General features: G+C 48.0%; 1 protein-coding gene across 1 annotated transcript in view; it reads right to left on the bottom strand.

Annotated features, from left to right (window-relative positions):
- The window catches only part of LOC119167622 (cyclin-dependent kinase-like 4), a 153,567-nt gene that overhangs the window by 138,574 nt on the left and 2,821 nt on the right, over positions 1-12,172 (bottom strand). The window lies entirely within an intron of this gene.

Genomic DNA, 12,172 nt, shown 5'->3' with positions numbered 1-12,172 from the left:
AGCAGGTGCAAAAAAGGCTGCCTAAATGGAGACGACCCTGCTTAGACCTCTGTACGCAGGAATATTTCGATATGATATTCAAAGAGACTGAATACCGCATCCGGGGATTGCCTAATGAAATGTCCGAACCGGCACAGATAATGAGTAAGCTTTCTCGCATTTTCGAGGGAATTGGCGATGCGGCACCCGCGGCCCAACTTACGTCAGACGAAAAACTTCGACATGATTTTTTACGCAATAATGAACGAGGGGCAGAAGAGGTGTACGCAAAGCGGCTTTGAAACACAGGAGAGGCTCAAAGAAATACTGAACACATCATTGACAGGAAGGCCGCCATTACGCACGAAATTTAAGCAGAAATTAGGCGTTCATGCTTCAAATTTTGACCTTGACTGGTTTTACGCGCATCTTCTGATGCTACCATCTGTTGAAGGAGATCACTAACCGTGTAACGTGCACACCATATCCAAACGAATGAGCGTGGGTGGAATCACCCATTTTACGTGATCTTATAGATCAAGTGGTCAAACTTCTCATCCTAATTTTCACAATGCCAGCGTCAGCAGCCATCTCGGAAAGGTCTTTTAGTGGTCATCGGCGCCTCAAAACATACCTGGCATGGTAGTTGCGCACTCCAAGAAGAAAGCGTTGACGTTTAGGCGCCGTCCGTGTGTCCATTGTCGCGTAGGATAAATTATTACTGTAGGAAGCAGCCTTAGCTCTAACGTACGTAGCGCGCTAGCCGTTGCGCACGTACCGCCTTGCGCGCGCTTATCTAAAACGGGCGAGAGGGACACTTGGAAGCATTCGTTAGGTGTGTACCTTCAGCGGTCCTTGTCTGGTTTAATCATAAATGACTTGTTGCTCGTTAGAAGACCAATTGAAGTAGACTTGTTCTTGGGGAATCTTGGAAACTGGTGGTTTGAAGCGTTCTCGGCGGATGTCAAGGATCTATAAAACTCTCTGCCTCAGGATCTTATATGTCAAGCTGGAAGCGAGAGCATCGACGAACACGGCACAGTTCGGTTTCAGAATTCGCGTGGCACTAATACGTCAGCTTTCACGGAGTTTCTGCGGTTCTATCTTTGTTCCACGCTCGTCGAACGTGAAGGTGGTCTGTATATCCAGAATTGTACTAAAGGTCTTCAGATTCATGGTTGATTTGCTGGTGTTCTACAAGATTGAAAATTCAATTGATGAAGAAACACAGGCAGTTTTTCACGTGTTCGCAGCAGTTCTGAACGCATTCACGTTAACAAAGGAGCTCTGAAGTGACGGTTGCTTAAGTTTTCACACCTGGCGCTCTATGTTGGAGTACTGCATACTTGCTGGCAGTTTCTCAGATTGAACAGACGTTCGTCTTCACAGGAAACGGTCTGATTTAACAGACGTCATTCAGGTCCACAGCCGGCCACCATAATGACTGGATAATTGCAGTGGCACAATTCGCGCAATATGAAAACGTGAACGCCGTACAGTGCGATGCGCAATACTTTGACTGCACTATTAGAGAACATGAGCCATCATAACATGCGCCGAATGAGCGTGGCGTGTCACGAGATGTGATGCGTATGACCAACTCGCAGGCGCGTCCCACCATGGTCGATGTCTCGTGAATCATTCCCTCCACGTGGACATTGCTTCAAGCGCTTTCGGTGTTTTTTTTTTGGGGGGGGAGGGGGACTTTATATTCTGGCGCACTACGACCACGTAGCAACGGTGGTCAGATTGCCTTCCAACTGTGCCTTCTCTGTCAACAGGGACGTGTCACGTTGATGAATCTGCACAATGCCTATTCAATCTTTTTGTAAACTAAAGTATAGCGTTAAGATATCATCGGCAAAGGAAAGTGCAAACAGCCAGTGAACGCTCAATAGCAAATTGATCTACTATGAAGGTCAAGGTTACAGAATAGAAGGGCAATCTGTTGTCGTATGTTTGTCTTTCGAGTCACAGTCTAGTTGAAATGGGTAAACACAGCAGTTTCTCAGGGCATTTATTCGATGTCTTTGTCGTGTGCATTCACATCGCATCGTGAATGATGTAATGCAATATCTTTTTACGTAACGCTTCGAGAGCTTGAAAGTTAGGTATTATTTAGGTATGGCCGGAACCTGCAAATATTTGAACTGACTACGAAAATGCCTACAAATTAAACTGTGTATCGTAAGTGTCAAAGTGACGTCAAGGACTCCATCGTGTAAGCAGAGTTTCACCACCGAAATCGCTTAGTTTCTGCAGTCATACAAACTTCGAAACTTCTGTCTTCTTCCTTCTAAAATTATTTTCTCGGTCCACTAATGTGTTTAAAACAACACGGGTTGCCTGGGTGACCGGCAAAAAGGTGAAAAGGCATAATATTTGCCCCTACCCCCCCTGAATAAAAAAGAAGAAAAAACACAAGGTGCATTTTTCCGTGACACAATTTGGTATATTGAGAGGTCCAGGTGATGTTTGTCTTCACAAGAAAGTTGCGTCGCCTTCTCCTGCACGCCTGGTACAGTTGTCACGCTTGAGTGTGCATTGAACGTTTTGTTATATCAGCTTATTGCCTTGCTGTTGCCCTTTTTGCTCGGGCACGCCTCCGTGCTGCGTGTCCCTATAGCAACAGCGTTACGCATACTCCAGACGCAATGGGCAGCCAACCATGACGTGTGTAATTCCGCTATGAAAGCGTTTAGCACTCTGCTTAGGCGGACGCGGAAAAACGGAGTGTTGTTGAAAACAGCCAGTGAAATTCACGAGGACAGGAGGTAATTTTTGCAATGAAGCTGCATAGGACTATTTCCTGGCGGATCATGTACGCGAAAAACGTTCAGCATTGACAGGAAAACAATAATTTCGCCTAATCTAGCGTTTTCCAGGGAAACAATGATTTCGGATAATCCATCGTTTTTCGTCGCGAAATATAAATATCGTGCAAAGGGAAGCCCCATGTTGTATGATCTCGTCGATATGGCAGGAAAACGTCAACAGTTATTCGTCAAGTGCAACAGTAACGGGAGCCGTGGCGCGGTGGTTAGTGGCTAAGGTGCTCGGCTGCTGACCCGCACGTCGCGGAATGGAACCCCGGCTGCGACGGCTGCACTTTCGATGGAGGCGAAAATGCTGTAGGCCCGTGTGCTCAGATTTCGCGGCACGTTAAACAACCCCGGGTCCCCGAAATTTCCGGAGCCCTCCACTATGGCGTCTCTCATAATCATATAGTAGTTTTCAATCAATATCAATGTAAATCAATCAAACAACTTTGTTCTCACCAAAAGAGCAAACATTTGCGGTGAAAAAGGGACGTCAAATGCCACATATCAATCAAATTAAAGCTAACGGGGCTGAGACACTGTTTTTCTTCACAACTTTTATCATCTGATTTGCTTAACCGCAACACAATATTTCACAGAAATCTTCGAACTGAATAACCGAAATCATATACGGCCTTTACTTCAGCGTTCTAGCTGTAGAGGTTAATTTTCTGTTTTTCATGTGCACAGAATTAGCCTCACGTATGACCCCGTTTTTTTCTAGTTTGCAATAAGTATGTAAATTGTTTTTCTTTCATTCTTGTGTGCGAGATTGTGAAGAACCTTGCGACTCTAATGTCATCTTGTATGTTTGCCACGTCCATCTAAAGCATCAGTTTATTATTGTATAAGCGATGAAGCGAACCAACAATTGCAGTGTTCTGTTATCGCAACGGCCGAAATGTCAATGACGTGATTTTTTCACGTGCGTGAACGTGCACAAACGTGCTTCCTCGAAAGGCGACACCTTGTTCTCGAACGTCTCGTGCTCCGGATTCTAATTGAACGACAGAATAGTCCTGAAAGGTGTTAGGATAGTCTTGGAATTATTTACAATAACACGTCGATTCTTTCGTATCTCGCCCATCGGCATTCGTCTGTGTACGCGTTGCTGTCAGTGAGAGCGTAGGCATCGACAAAAGAGACCTAGCTTCCTTTTCCCAGCGCCTCCCATGCAGACCGTGCCGTTTACTCTACTGCAGGTCTTAGACGTACGGCATTGGAACGTCCTACATTATTCAACTACGCTTTGCAAATTGTCAGAGAAGGTGTCTGAAGTATACACCTTTCATTCATCGTGGCAATCGAGAAGCGTCGCGCCTGAATTCCTAGCTATTCAACTGTTGTAAACACTTCCAGAAATTGTTGCTAATTTATCGTAGATTCGAATGGCTCCCCTTCTGGCCGCCTACTAAGCATGAATGGATGAATTACATCAACGTACACGGGTAAACACCGAAAGAGACACAAGCGACATTGTTCGTTAAAGGGGTCTCTTGTAGCGCCCACTATCGTAAAATATACGAGCTATAAAGATCGAAATGCTGCTTGGTCAATTCTCTGGTCCCAAAAAATTGAAGTGTACTTGGTAAAGTATCCTGCCTGTGCACTAATAGGTTATTGACGACGCTTTCGCAAATGCGAATGACGTTGAACGCACTGTCTCACACACACACACACACACACACACACACACACACACACACACACACACACACACACACACACACACACACACACACACACACACACACACACACACTCAGACACACACACTCACACACACACACACACACTCACACACACACACACACACACTCACACACACACACACTCACACACTCACACACACACTCACACACACACACACACTCACACACACTCACACACACACTCACACACACACACACACTCACACACACACACAAACACACTCACACACACACATACACTCACACACACACACGCGCGCGCGCGCGCGCCCCGCCACGGTGGTCTAGTGGCTAAGGTACTCGGCTGCTGACCCGCAGGTCGTGGGTTAAAATCCCGGCTGCGGCGGCTGCATTTCCAATGGAGGCGGAAATGTTGTAGGCCCCTGTGCTCAGATTTGGGTGCACGTTAAAGAACCCCAGGTGGTCGAAATTTCCGGAGCCCTCCAGTACGGTGTCTCTCATAATCATATAGTGATTTTGGGACGTTAAACCCCACATATCAATCAATCAATCAACACACACACACATGATTTGATTAATTTGATTGATTGATTTGTGGGGTTTAACGTCCTAAAACCACCATATGATTATGAGAGACGCCGTAGTGGAGGGCTCCGGAAATTTTGACCACCTGAGGTTCTTCACCGTGCACCCAAATCTGAGCACACGGGCCTACAACATTTCTGCCTCCATCGGAAATGCAGCCGTCGCAGCCGGGATACACACACACACACACACACACACACACACACACACACACACACACACACACACACACACACACACACACACGCGCGCGCGCGCGCGCACACACACACACACACAAACACACAAACACACACACACACACACACACACAAACACACACACACACACAGAAAACCTTCTTCAAGCTAAACGTCTCCTAGCAATACTGACACATGCGCGAAGACTAGACTACATGGAGCTGTTATTGCTAAACCAATATATTCCAGCAGCTATTCGCAGGCTGCAAAGGACTCACATGCACATATCACAACATGACATGTAACTCACAGCACCATCTCAGACTTAGCCTTAAAATTATAGACAAATTTTGCAGTGTATTCTAGCTTGTGAATTGTTGTGTCTGTAGAGAAAAGGACGAGCCGCCGTGCTCATGGCGAAACCCACCCGTCGACATCTTCTTTATTGCAAATGAACTTCTCTAATTCCCGATGATGATAATGTCGCTCCTCGTCCTCTACAATATTTGCAACATCCTCCCAGGGGGGCCAAGATGACTCGCACACTTCGTTGAAGTCTGGACCACTCCATGTTGTTCTGATCCACATTATTATTCAACATCATCCCAGGGGGGCCAAGGAGAATCGTACCCACCGAGAACGCAGTTCGTGTTGAAATGCACTTGCTTTGCTACCGAGAGTGCCTATGCACTACGGCCGTCGATTCGTGGTTGTCGCACCCCTTGCTGTCTCTGGAACCGATGCTGATGGATGGAGGGTGTTCTTGACGTGCGTTAGGCTGACGTGCTGGGCATGCAGAATTACGAAGACGTGATGCCTGTCGTCGTAGTTGCCCAAAAGGTGACTGGTCTGAGACGAGTTGTTCAAGTACGGCGTCAGCATGGACACGGTGGCACTGACGACGTCGACGCACACGGCATTGACGAGCATCGACGTGCTCGTTCGGTGGCTCCGCGTCTTTCAAGTTTCTGCCCCCAGCAACCGCGTAGTCAGGCTGATGGCACTTCTTTCCTGAGATCGAAACACCTTGCTCCCATACAGATAGATTGTGGTGCTTGTTTGAGGTTCGTGAAGACACTTTATCGCTCCTGGTGGCACCAAAATGCCACATCGAAGATATGTCTGTGTGCGTTGCAGAAGGATTGCGGCTCAAGGAGAACAGTGTGCTAGACGGGCGCTGGATTCTGTCAGACGACAAGGGTCCCTGTACCATCCAGTCAAACATTGTCTCTATTGCTGCTAGCGTCTCAGTTACGCGGTCGATTGAAGGTGGTGACTTTCGAATAAGCGTCGGATCCTACGATGACACTGATCTCGTCTGGTTGCCACGTACGAGTGGTCAGCTACGTTGTACTCCCATTCAAGAAGTAGGTGCGAAATGTTGGAGTCTAGTGGTGGGCTAATGACAGAGCAAATTTCAGGAATCGTCAACGCTTCTAAGGTAATCGTTGAATCGTCGAACTAACTTCGAAGCCGCACGCTGACACGCTCGGTGCAGAGTCGCCGTCGTGACTTGGATTCTCCACAAGTGACAAGAGAGAGTTCCTCTTTTCGCACGACGGAGCACTGAAGCATCCTTGCCAGGTCTGCAGGATTGTAGGTGCGCTGACTGCCGCTGTCCAGCAGTACCCGCACGAGGAGTCGGTGGTCTCCAGACTGCCCAATTTCGACCTGTCTGTATCAATACGGGATTGGGCTCAACGTGACTCTGGGTGGTAGTGACCGTTGGCATGGATAATGGGGGTGGTTGAGAAAATGCTAGGGATCCTGCGCTGGGGTGCGGATTTTTGGCTGGGCGTGATAACTCGCAGAGGATTGTCAGGTGGCGTCGCTGGTGGGTACCTCATCTAAGATTGAACGACTTCCTGCACATTCTAGCGATGTGGTTCCGTGTTCCGCAGCGGGAACAACAATCATAGTACTTCAGCCTTGCCCGCTTCTTTTGAGACGATAGGTTGGCATTGCAAGCAGCAATCATGTGATCCTTGCTGTGGCAGAATGGGCACGCCAGTCAAACAGGCAAGGTCGACCCCATTAGGGCGGACGCTGACGGTATCATTTCTGTGCCATGCGTTTCTTCAGAAATGTGGGTTCTGGTTTCGTCTTGCGACACATGACGAGACTTCAACCAGCCCTCCTCCTGGATTTCTACTTGAATGCGGAGAAACGTTAGTAAATCCTTGGCTAGCCGCGTTCGGTTTTCAGGCGTTTCGGCGATGCTGGAGGCACAGTTCGATTCTTTAGATTTCTGTCTTTACATAGTGGTAAGATCCTCCGGCAGACATCACATTAGGACACGGTTTAAGACCACTGTGTACTGGTCGGGCGCGACTCCGAGGCCTTCCAAGGCACTAACGTGGAACTGCACACTATCGTGCAGCAGACGAAGCCTTCGGACGTCTGAAGAGCTTTTCACTGGGCTCAGTGCAAGGAGATTATCAACATGCTCATTTACAAAAAGATCCTAGTGTCCAAAGCAATCCGTGAGGGTCTTGATTGCAAGTTCGTAATTTCGCTCTGCTAAACTGTTGTCTTCGACAGCTCGCTTGGCGCTCCCAGTTAAGTAAGTGAGGAGGTTTTTTAACTTTTCGATGCGTGGTAGCTCCGTACTCTTATGTACTGTTGCGTCGAAATGAACCCAAAAGGACTGCCACCCACAAAGACTACAATCAAAAGTTGGTATCTGGAGCTTGGGCCGTTGAACCGCAAGCGGACGGTGCGCTCTCACCAGCCGTGCTGCTTTGCCGGAGCTTGGAAGTTCTAGGTTGCTTGGCCCGGGTACAGTGGCTCGTGACTGCCCTGTGGCTGCCTTCTCACGTTCCTGTAGCCAGGGCTTAGCTCGTAACACGGTGTAAAGAATCTTTGCGTTGTACTCGTCTGCTGTTTCCACTTCATGATCCAGGTTTTCTGCATCCGTTGTCGCCAGAATGACTTCGTCGAGCCTCGAAAGTGCTGCTTCTTTATCCTTCAGGAAATACATGTGGCTGGTAATCTGGGAGGCGTCTGGATCTGGTTGCTGCAGCAGGTCCGATAACATGGCTAGGGCTCGGGCGACACCAGCTCTGATCGAGCCGCGCTTTTTCCGACGATTGTCAGCGGTCGCCATGGTCGTGACGCGCAGGGAAGTCTCCGAAGGAGCGGATCCTGGGTTTCGGCACCAAATGTAACAAAATAACCGGTCCGCAGACGTTAGACGGAGATGACTCGTTTATTCTACATAGAGACCAAGCTGTCCATTCCTAGCGCGTCCTATCTCCACTTCGTTTTCCTCGATAGTCTGGCCCGCTCCAAGAGAATATTCTGCAACAGTGTCTATGATAAAATACATTGGTAAACTGAAACTACCTTCCATCTGCGTTAGAACAATTACAAGACGCATGCTTCGTCTCTTCCCAATACAACGTTATCGAAACTCGCTGCGCACCCTGCTCATTCCTTGATAAAATTTGTAGCAGTAGCTAAACATTTTTAATCGGATTTTAGGTCACATTTTTACACAAAACTTTGAGAATAATCTCGTGCTAGGATCAAAGACTGCAAGCTTCGAGCTTAAAAAAAGTCCTGGTAAAATTAACTTTCCTGCACCCTTTACATGCCACTCACCCTGGTGCTCTTCAAACAATTGTGCTGATGTGCGATTTGTTATTTTTTTTGCCGTACTCCTATTGCAGATTCAAAGGCTATGCTTGGAACTGGTACAAAATCTTCATGTATGCCCTGTCTTTCTGTTCTTTTTCCACGGCGTCCCGCCGCGGTGGTATAGTGGCTAAGGTACTCGGCTGCTGACCCGCAGATCGCGGGATCAAATTCCGGCTGTGGCGGCTGCATTTTCGATGGAGGCGGAAATGTTGTAGGCCCGTTTGCTCAGATTTGGGTGCACGTTAAAGAACCCCAGGTGGTTGAAATTTCCGGAGCCCTCCACTACGGCGTCTCTCATAATCATATGGTGGTTTTGGGACGTTAAACTCCACATATGAACCAATCAATTTTTTCCTACGACGGCGTTATGTACCGTCAACTGTTGTCTTCCTATTTGTGCGTGTGTTTCTGTGTCTTTGCAAAGTGCATTGCTGTTGCAATGGGGTTTCTTATGCTTCATTCACGCATCATCGAGTTTATCAGTTTGTCAATCGGCAACCAATCAGGCCGGCTTGTATGTAAGAAACCACAGCAACCCATGCGTCATCGTTGAATATATGGCGTCACAGTAACCCTGGTGTCAGTGTTTGCTTAGTTGGTGATTCTGGGTGTATTTGCACACTCATATGGCACGTGCATTTTTGGAGGGTTCTGTGGCCAGTGTGATATACGTAAGGCCTTGAGCACTGTTAATGTTCCAGATGGGGGCACTGGTGGCGTGGGCGCAAAAATCTGTGGCGTGGTGCCCCGGCGCGTCACATTGGCATAGAAGGGACTGAATTAACGAAATGAGAACCGTTTACGTGCCTCTGGAAGAAGGCGTTGTCAGCGCACGGTATTATTTTGGAGTGTCGCATAAATCGGAAAAAAAAGGGGGGGGGGGGCATATGCTCTTTTGTCAGCAAGCGTACAGACGGAGCGGCACAGCGAACAAGCGCTAAGCCTTTTAATGCTGGTGCAGGTGGCCTCGCGTGCATAGTTTGACGATAAAAGTGTACGTCGCGTTGACTGGAAGCTACTAGAATGCACGCTTACGGGAGTACAATAGCTCTTCGATTAGTGACCTCTTTGCGCCTGGCCAGGGACTTCCAGAACTTTAGTTTTGAAGAATCGCTTCATGCACAATATCGCAGGTATAGAGCAAGAAATGAAGAAAGAAAAACAGCGTAAAATGAATAGAGCGTAAACAATAGGCAATTAAACAACATTAGTGTACTATCGGCATCAAATGAAACGCGAACAGCGGAGCGCGTGTTTCAAGCATTAGAAACAGTACAGTGTTGGCCGTCCAGTCATCATCATTGACAGGCGTGCACATCCGGTTCGGCAGCACTACGCGATCCCCCTACAATGCGTTATCTCCTGTTTCTGCTCTACTTCTCGTACGGTTGTAATGGTGGCCATCGTGGGCGGGCCAAGCGCTTTTGATCGTATCATTCGCAATTCCTTACTTTTACTTCAGCGTCGAAGTGCAATCGGTGTCTTGGAACGATAAAACAAAAAGAGAAATATGATCGGTTTGCGGATGATTTTCAAACGACTGTCGTATCTCGTTCGCCAGCGCTGCTTCACCTACACCCATCTTTCAGAGAGCGACCCGAATAGGCTTTATTTTAACTGAAAATGCTGAGTGTTTCTTCGGAAGAGAGCACGCAATTTGTTTCGCTTTACCGCCACAAAGTGAAACAACGTGAAATTGCCAGCGTTATGAACTGAACATTGGCTACTATAAATAAAATTCGCCAGACATTCAGTGATGATTGACTCCATGATGGCGAACAGTGCTACAATATTCGCCTTCGGCTGCAGTAGTTTAACCTTTGTATTTTTTATTTGGTTCCTTTCAAATACCATACCTGGAACACAAGCAGAATTATTGTACTATGGGGGGATTGTGCAGTGCTGCCACACCGGATGTGCGAACCTGTCTGTGTCGATGACTGGTGGATGGCGCGCACTATGCCATTGATAAGGCTTGTGCCACGCGCTCCATGCCGATAGTACGTCGCAAGGACCATAAATGCTACCTTGTTTTCTACGAGACATGGTATTTCAAGGAACGAAGAATGCAGAAAGGAATTGTCATAGGCACCGTGCAGTCGAGTTTTCCAGTGTGACTGCAGCGCGAGAATGCAATGTCTAGTTGGAAAAAAAACTCAATAATAGGATGAGGTTAGTCAAAATGGAACGCGATGCACGAGTCTCCCTGCCCGCGTAAGCGCGTGGATTCCAGCAGAGAAGCACGGGGGCGTAAGCGCGCGTCTGTTTTCTGCATGGCCCTAACGCTTAACGTCAGCGAACTTTGGCTATGCTAGTGCCAGCAACGCAGCTCTCCCTCTTGTGAGTGAACGGTGCCTATAGGCACTGCACACTGACCACAGGGTGCTGTGTTGCTGACACGGCCCCGTCTCAAAGTTTATGACATTCGCCGTTAGGGGCGCGTAGAAAAGAAGCGCGTGCTCGCGTCCTGAATGTATCCCGGGCACAATCCGCCGACAGCTGTAGGCGTGACGCTCGCGTCGCTTTCCATTTTCGCCGAGGCCGTCTCAAGCTTTCTTCTCTTTTTTTTTATCCGCTAGGCTATGTACTCTGGCGCTGCAGTCAGACGGGAAAACTCGACTGAACGGTGGCTATAGCTACCGCACACTGACTAGATGGAGCTTCATTGCTCAGACTGTCCCGTCTCAAAGTCTTTGACATTCGCCGTTAGGGGCACGCAGAAAATGGACGCGTGCGCGTGTCCCCAATGTTTTCTGGCCACAATCCGCCGACAGATGCAACGCGCGAAACGCTCGCGTCGCGTGCCATCTTCATTGAGGCCGTCTCAAGGTTTTTTTTTTTTTATCCACTAGGCTGGGTGTTTTGGCGCTGCTGTCAGAATAGAAAACTCGACTGAACGGTGCCTATAGCAGCATTTTAATCAAGGCCGCGAACCGTTGCATCAGCAAACTCTGACATCACCTATCTGTTAAGAGTATTCTTTCACAAGTTAATATTTTTCTATATAATAACACACATGTTGCCGTGCAGTGAGCGTGGATCCTGCACCTTGTATGAAAGTTGCCACAGAAGCTTCTGCAAATATCGCTGCAAGTCACCGCTCTTTTCTGTGCGTTATTCTTTTCTTACAGATTTGTGGCGCTTACCTCTAGTAAATCCAAATGAAGTTAGGGCGAATACCAGCCGCTCTCCGAAGAGACGATAGTGGTATACAGGCACCATCGAAAGACTTAGGTTGCACTGCTCAAACATTTTATATATGCCGGGCTAGCTGCTCAGACACCCTTCGACTCGCTTA

Source organism: Rhipicephalus microplus, chromosome 6 (assembly GCF_043290135.1).
Source record: "Rhipicephalus microplus isolate Deutch F79 chromosome 6, USDA_Rmic, whole genome shotgun sequence".
Lineage (NCBI taxonomy): Eukaryota > Metazoa > Arthropoda > Arachnida > Ixodida > Ixodidae > Rhipicephalus > Rhipicephalus microplus.
The sequence above is the reverse complement of the archived record's forward strand: the minus strand, read 5'-3'. Positions and strand labels throughout refer to the sequence as shown.